We start from the raw sequence: 6,000 nt of genomic DNA on the forward strand, positions 1-6,000 counted from the left end.
GAGATGATAATCCACTGTAAGAAGTGAAAACAAATGAAACCAGGTGAGTGGGTCAGGTAAGTCTTACTCAATTATTTGTATCTATTACCGAAGTTTCTTTGATTGTTTTGTTGCCTTTACAGCTTTTATCCATGCATTGTTTTATTGCCTAGTGAATAGGTTTCAATTCTATTTTTTATATTGTTATGTAGGCATGTTTTATTACACATACTTTGTAAACCTAGCATTGTCATTGTACAATATTCTTTCTGGAGTAGGGTTTTCAACAGGGACAATGTTGCCTGCCTGCCCCCTAGGGGACATTTGGCCATATCTGGAGACATTTTTGATTGTCACAGCTTGTGGGAGACAGGGTGCTACTGGTATCTAGTAGACAGAAGCCAGAAATGCTGTTAACTATTCTACAGTGGTTAACAGTCCCCCCCACACAAAGACTCATCCAACACTAAGTAACAGCACCACAGTGAAGAAGCTCTGCTTCTGATGTTAGCTACTTCGGCTCTTTTCAAATTTTTTCCTACAACACTACGACAAACATTTCTTTAGGTCAAAAGCTTTTACTGTGTGTAGAATTATTGCTTAGTCCTGATTTCTGTAAGGATCACTTGGCGAGCAGACTGTATGAACACTTTCATGTCTTAATACTCTTTCACTTTCCAAGAGAGCTGCCAAGTTTTCACTCCCGATGGCAAGATATTAGGAGCCTATTGTTCCATTCATAAATTCAGACCTCTGCTCAGATGTCTCCTCCTCCAAGAAGCATTCCCAGATTAGCCCATCTGAAACAGCATCCCCTCGTCCCATGGAAGATACTCAAATTATTTAGCACTGGTCGTCACAAGAGACACGGGCTATTTCAGTGTTCTGTGTGTCCCAGCTGAAAGCCAGCCCACCTCTCTTCAACCCCTCTGCCCTCAGGACCTCCACATTGCCTTGTCCTGCTTTAATTTTCTCAGTAACAGATTTCATTTCCTGACATATTTTATGTTGGCTTGTTGCCTGTCTCCTCTATTAGTATGAAAGCTCAATGAGGAGATAAAGTCTGACTTTTTTTAATGTCTGTATTCCCTCACACAGAATAGTACCTGCCACATTAAAGCCACTCAATATGTTTCAGGTGAATGAATGAATTAATGAATAAATTGATTTTTCATTATTATTAAATAGAAATCCTCTCTTTAATAGTCCTGGAAAACCTGACACCATTGGTAATGTTCCTCAACATATAATAAATATCAATTTTGACAAAATATGTCTAATCTTAGTGTTTTTCTGTAGCATCTTTGTAATATAAGCCAATTGGAAAAAAAAGTGTTCTGTACTTGCTCATTATTGTGTATTCACAGACTCCCCCTACATGCCACTCTCTTTCTAGGGTGTCTTCCTGTGGCAGATTGTATTTCCTAAAAATAGTTCAACAATATCTTTTATCCCACATGTGACTTTGAAATTCATCTTATTGAGAAGTGGGGCTGTGTTCTTCCCCTTGAATCTGGGTGTAATTTAACTACAGCAAATGATAGGCTGGGACTTCTGAGGTTAAGTCATAAAAGGCGATCATGTTCAACTTCTGCCTGGTTCTCTTGAGGTGTTCACTCTTTTTTTTTAAGTGAGAAGAGGGGAGATAGTGTGACAGACTCCAGTATGCAGCCCAACTGGGATCCAACCAGCAGCTCCTGTCAGAAGCCGATGCTCGAGTCAACTGAACTATCCTTAACACCTGAGGCCAATGCTCAAACCAATTGAGTCACTGGCTACAAGAAAGGAAGAAAAAGAGAGAGAGAAGGGGGAGAGTGGGGAGTGAAGCAGATGTTTGCTTTTCATGTGTGCCCTGATTAAGGATCAAACCCAGGACATCCACATGCCTGGGCAACACACTACTTACTGAGCCAACCAGCCAGGACCATGATTGTTTCTCTTGTTAGGATGTTCACTCTTAAAATATTGCTACTGTGCTGTGAAAAAAATCTATGCACGGGAAGTCTGATGGGAAGAACCCAGAGTCCTGGTCCACTGCTCCTGCTGCGCTTCGACCTGAGACATAGAACCAGCTTGCCACCTATGTAAGCAACAGGTCTTAAAATGGATTCCCCAACTCCCACCCACCACACCCCAACTGACTGTGTGAAGCAAAGATAAACTGTTTCTACTGAGCCATGCCCAAATTGCAGATTGATGAGCAAAATTAATGACTTGTTTCAAGCCACTACATTTGAAGACACTTCTTATACTTCAAAGCTTTAAAAAAAAAATTAGATTTTCCAGACTCCTTTGCAGCTAGAGTTCTGGATGTGAATTATGTTCTACTAAATACAGGGAGCCATAAATTCTAAAAATATAATGATACTATTTTATCATGCATTGTACTATCATAATAAATCATATATATGTACTTATACTTCCTGAATTGATGGTTATTCTGTAGATACCTTCACATAGAATTTAAGAGATGAAGACCATCTATATTTGTGAAATATGGGTGTGAGAGAAAGGGGAAGCATGTACCTGCCACATTAAAGCCACTCAGTACGTTCCAGGTGAATGAATGAGGAATGAATGAATGAATGAATAAATTGATAAAGGAGAAATAAAGGAGAAAGGTATTGTTTGCTGTGTCTTGAGACAGGCAGCCAGTTGGAAGAAATGGTTTGGGAGAAATTTCTAGAGCGGTCCCCTTGAGAAACATTAGTTATGCTATAAACTCTTTTTTTGTTGTTGTTTATATACTATAAACTCTCTAAACCTACACTGAGCTTAAGAAGTCTAAGAGATCCAGTGTCCAGAGGTAGTTGCAGAGATACTCTGAAACTCAGCGGAGAACGTTTGGGATTCCTGAAAGATGTAGACAATATTTAAAGCCATAGGGTAGGATGCATGCATCCAGCAAGAGCATACACGGAAACAGAAAAGAGAGGCCAGGAAAGAACCCTGAAAAATATCATTATTTAAGATATGAGCAGATAAATAAGAGGCTGAAATGGACCAGCATCTTCATTAAGCCTTCTACATATTGAACCATTTGCACAATTTCAGCTAATGTTGAACCTCAAATCTCAGACCAGAACTTAAATAGAACCACTCTGCACCAGCCAAATATTTAAGTTTTTTTTTTTAATTATTAGAGCATTTTAACAATGCATGCTGCTGCTGTAAATTGCTCTTCCCTCATCTTTTTTCCTGATCTTCTGCATGTTTTACAGCCCTTATTTTAGTATCTCTTCTCTACCAAACGCCCATTAGTTTCTTCTTCCATGTAAATATATCTTTCAACTTAAGAAGCAATCTCCTTTATCAGTAGTTTGCTAATAAGGCAAGTATGTTTTTGCTTCATTGGAGTTAATCAGGTTTCTGATCAATGGTGAGGGCTTGTTTCACCCTGTGCCAACTTTACCATGAACTTGGCTCGAAAACGTGAACCCAGGTCGTTGAAGCCAAGTGCTGGGCTGCTGTTTCAGTTGTGCTTGCCAGCAGACCACACTCAACTTCAGTCAGGCATAGATGAGAGGAATATCAATGCTGTTCCATCAGGCTCTAGGCTGGGAGAAGTATGAATGAACTCCAGGATTTATGGATTTTTACCCAGTGATGTGGTACACATTGCCAGTCAACACAACACTGAAGGTTCTAGAAACCCTCTATTTTCCTACACCAACAACCTCTCCTGGAAGGGCAGAACCGGTTACCTTCCAAGTTAGGACTCTTAACCTTGTGTTCTGTAAATCTTGCTAATTAAAAATATTAAGAATGATTGATAGAACTAAAATAAAATTGAAGTCAGGAAGTTATAAGATTAGGTGTCAGTGGCTAACAAGGCGGTTTTTCTCACAGCATCCTTCCCAATGGAATTGGGGTCTGGTAAATGTACTTCCACTGCAAATAATCAACAAACCTCAATCACTGTAAAGAAAGCTAATTTATTCAGCATGTAAGGATAAGATTAGCTACCTTGCATGGCTTTGCAATTGTCCACTGCATTTAAGGGGGAGCTAATCACATCACAGCCATTAAATATTTGTGACTTATTTAATGTGATTAATATTTATTATGCCAATTTTTCATCAGGTGGTAGCAAAATGTGTTGTAATTATATATTTGATGGCAATTTTTTGACAGATGGCAGTGTCTTGAAGAAAGAGTGCTTTTCTCTAATTCTCAAAAAGGCACCAAGTGGGCTTGTGAGAACCCTAATAACCCATAAAAGAGCGCTTTCGTAAGTCAGAATGTTTCCTAAATGTTATCAAGTATTTTGAGCCTTCAAATACTGATTGAATTTTAACATTATATTGTCTTATCATGTTAGGCAAGTCATTTAACTTTGTAAGGCACATTTTCTCTTCTATAAAATCAAAGACCTGGCCAAATGATCATTTTGGTCCTTTCCGCTCTACGACCACTTTAGGATCCTTGTTGTAGAGCAGATAAATCTAGTTTGCTTGAGCATGGATGTTTTCGGAGTCCTTCAGAGATATCCAAAAGATTGAAGAAATTATCAAACTTGGCCCTGGCCGGTTGCTCAGTGGTAGTGTCAGCCCAGAGTGTGGATGTCCCAGGTTGGGTTCTGTCAGGGCACACAGGAGAAACACCCATCTGTTTCTCCCCACTTTCGTCCCTACTCTCCCTCTTCCCCTCCCATAAGCAGTGGCTCGATTGGTTTCAGCGTTGGCTTCAGGTGGTAAAGATAGCTCAGCTGATTCGAGCATCAGCCCGAGATAGGGGTTGCCAGGTGGATTCCGGTCGGGGCACATGCAGGAGTCTATCTCCCCTCCTCTCACTTAAAAAAAAAAAAAGATTGGGATGGAATCACGTTGTATATCAATGTCCAAATAGATTATCTTAAACTCAATGCTGTGATAAAAAACTTCCATAAGAGAATGTTTTTGCTTATTAATAGATTATTGACCTTGCTATATTATTTGTGATAGGTAGGACCAGGTCTTAATCAACATTGATCCTTTTCAAACAGCATGGCTGCCTTCTCACTGCCACATACCCCACACATAACACCTGCTATTTCAAGGGTAGAATAAGTGTCATATGCTAGGATATGAGCATAGTCTGCGAAAGTCATAGTTTATATGTATAACATTTTTAATTTTTATACTTAATTAGACATAATGTTTTTCCCAAGAAGCCAAAGAAAGTTTTATTGGTAATTTAAGCTCTTTTAAAAAAATGAGGTTTAATTCACATCCCAAACAATTCACACATTCAGAGTATACAACTCAGTGATTTTTCCTAGTGTTTGGAGTTGTGCTGCCATCATTGCAATTAACTGGACACCATTTTCTTCACCCCAATAGGGAGCCCCAATTTTATTAGTAGTCACTTCTAACCCCCAAACCTTTAGTCCCAAGCAAACACTAATCTAGTTTCTCTATATAGAGATTTGACTATTCTAGACATTTTATATAAATGAAATCATGTGTGGCTTCTTCCACTTAACATGTTTTCAAGGTTTATCCATGTTGTAGCCTGTATCATTACTTCATTTCTTTCTTACTGCCAAATGTTCCATTGTAAGAATACACCAAATTTCGTTTATGCATTTATTAGTTGGCAGACATTTGGCTTGTTTTCATTTTTGGCTATTATGAATAAAGCTGCCACAAACATTTGTTTACAAGTCTTTGCATGGGCATATGTTTTCATGTCTTTTGAGTATATATAAATACTTAAGAGTGGATGTGATGGGTCATGTGGTAGCTATGTTTAGCCTTTTTGCTCAACTGTTTTTCCCAAGCAGCTATCCCATTTTACATTCCCACCCACACTTCATGAAGGTTCCAATTTCTCTACATCCTCACCAGCACTTGTTTTTATCTTTTTATTATAACTATCCCGGTGAGTATGAAGTGGTACCTCACTGTAAGTTCGATTTGCATTTCTGATAGCTAATGATGTAGAGCATCTTTTTTATGTGCTACTGGCCTTTTCATTATCTTCTTTGGAGAACTATCAATTCAGATTTTTTGTCCATTTCTTCACATTGGGATCTTTGTC

Source organism: Saccopteryx leptura, chromosome 2 (genome assembly GCF_036850995.1).
Source record: "Saccopteryx leptura isolate mSacLep1 chromosome 2, mSacLep1_pri_phased_curated, whole genome shotgun sequence".
Lineage (NCBI taxonomy): Eukaryota > Metazoa > Chordata > Mammalia > Chiroptera > Emballonuridae > Saccopteryx > Saccopteryx leptura.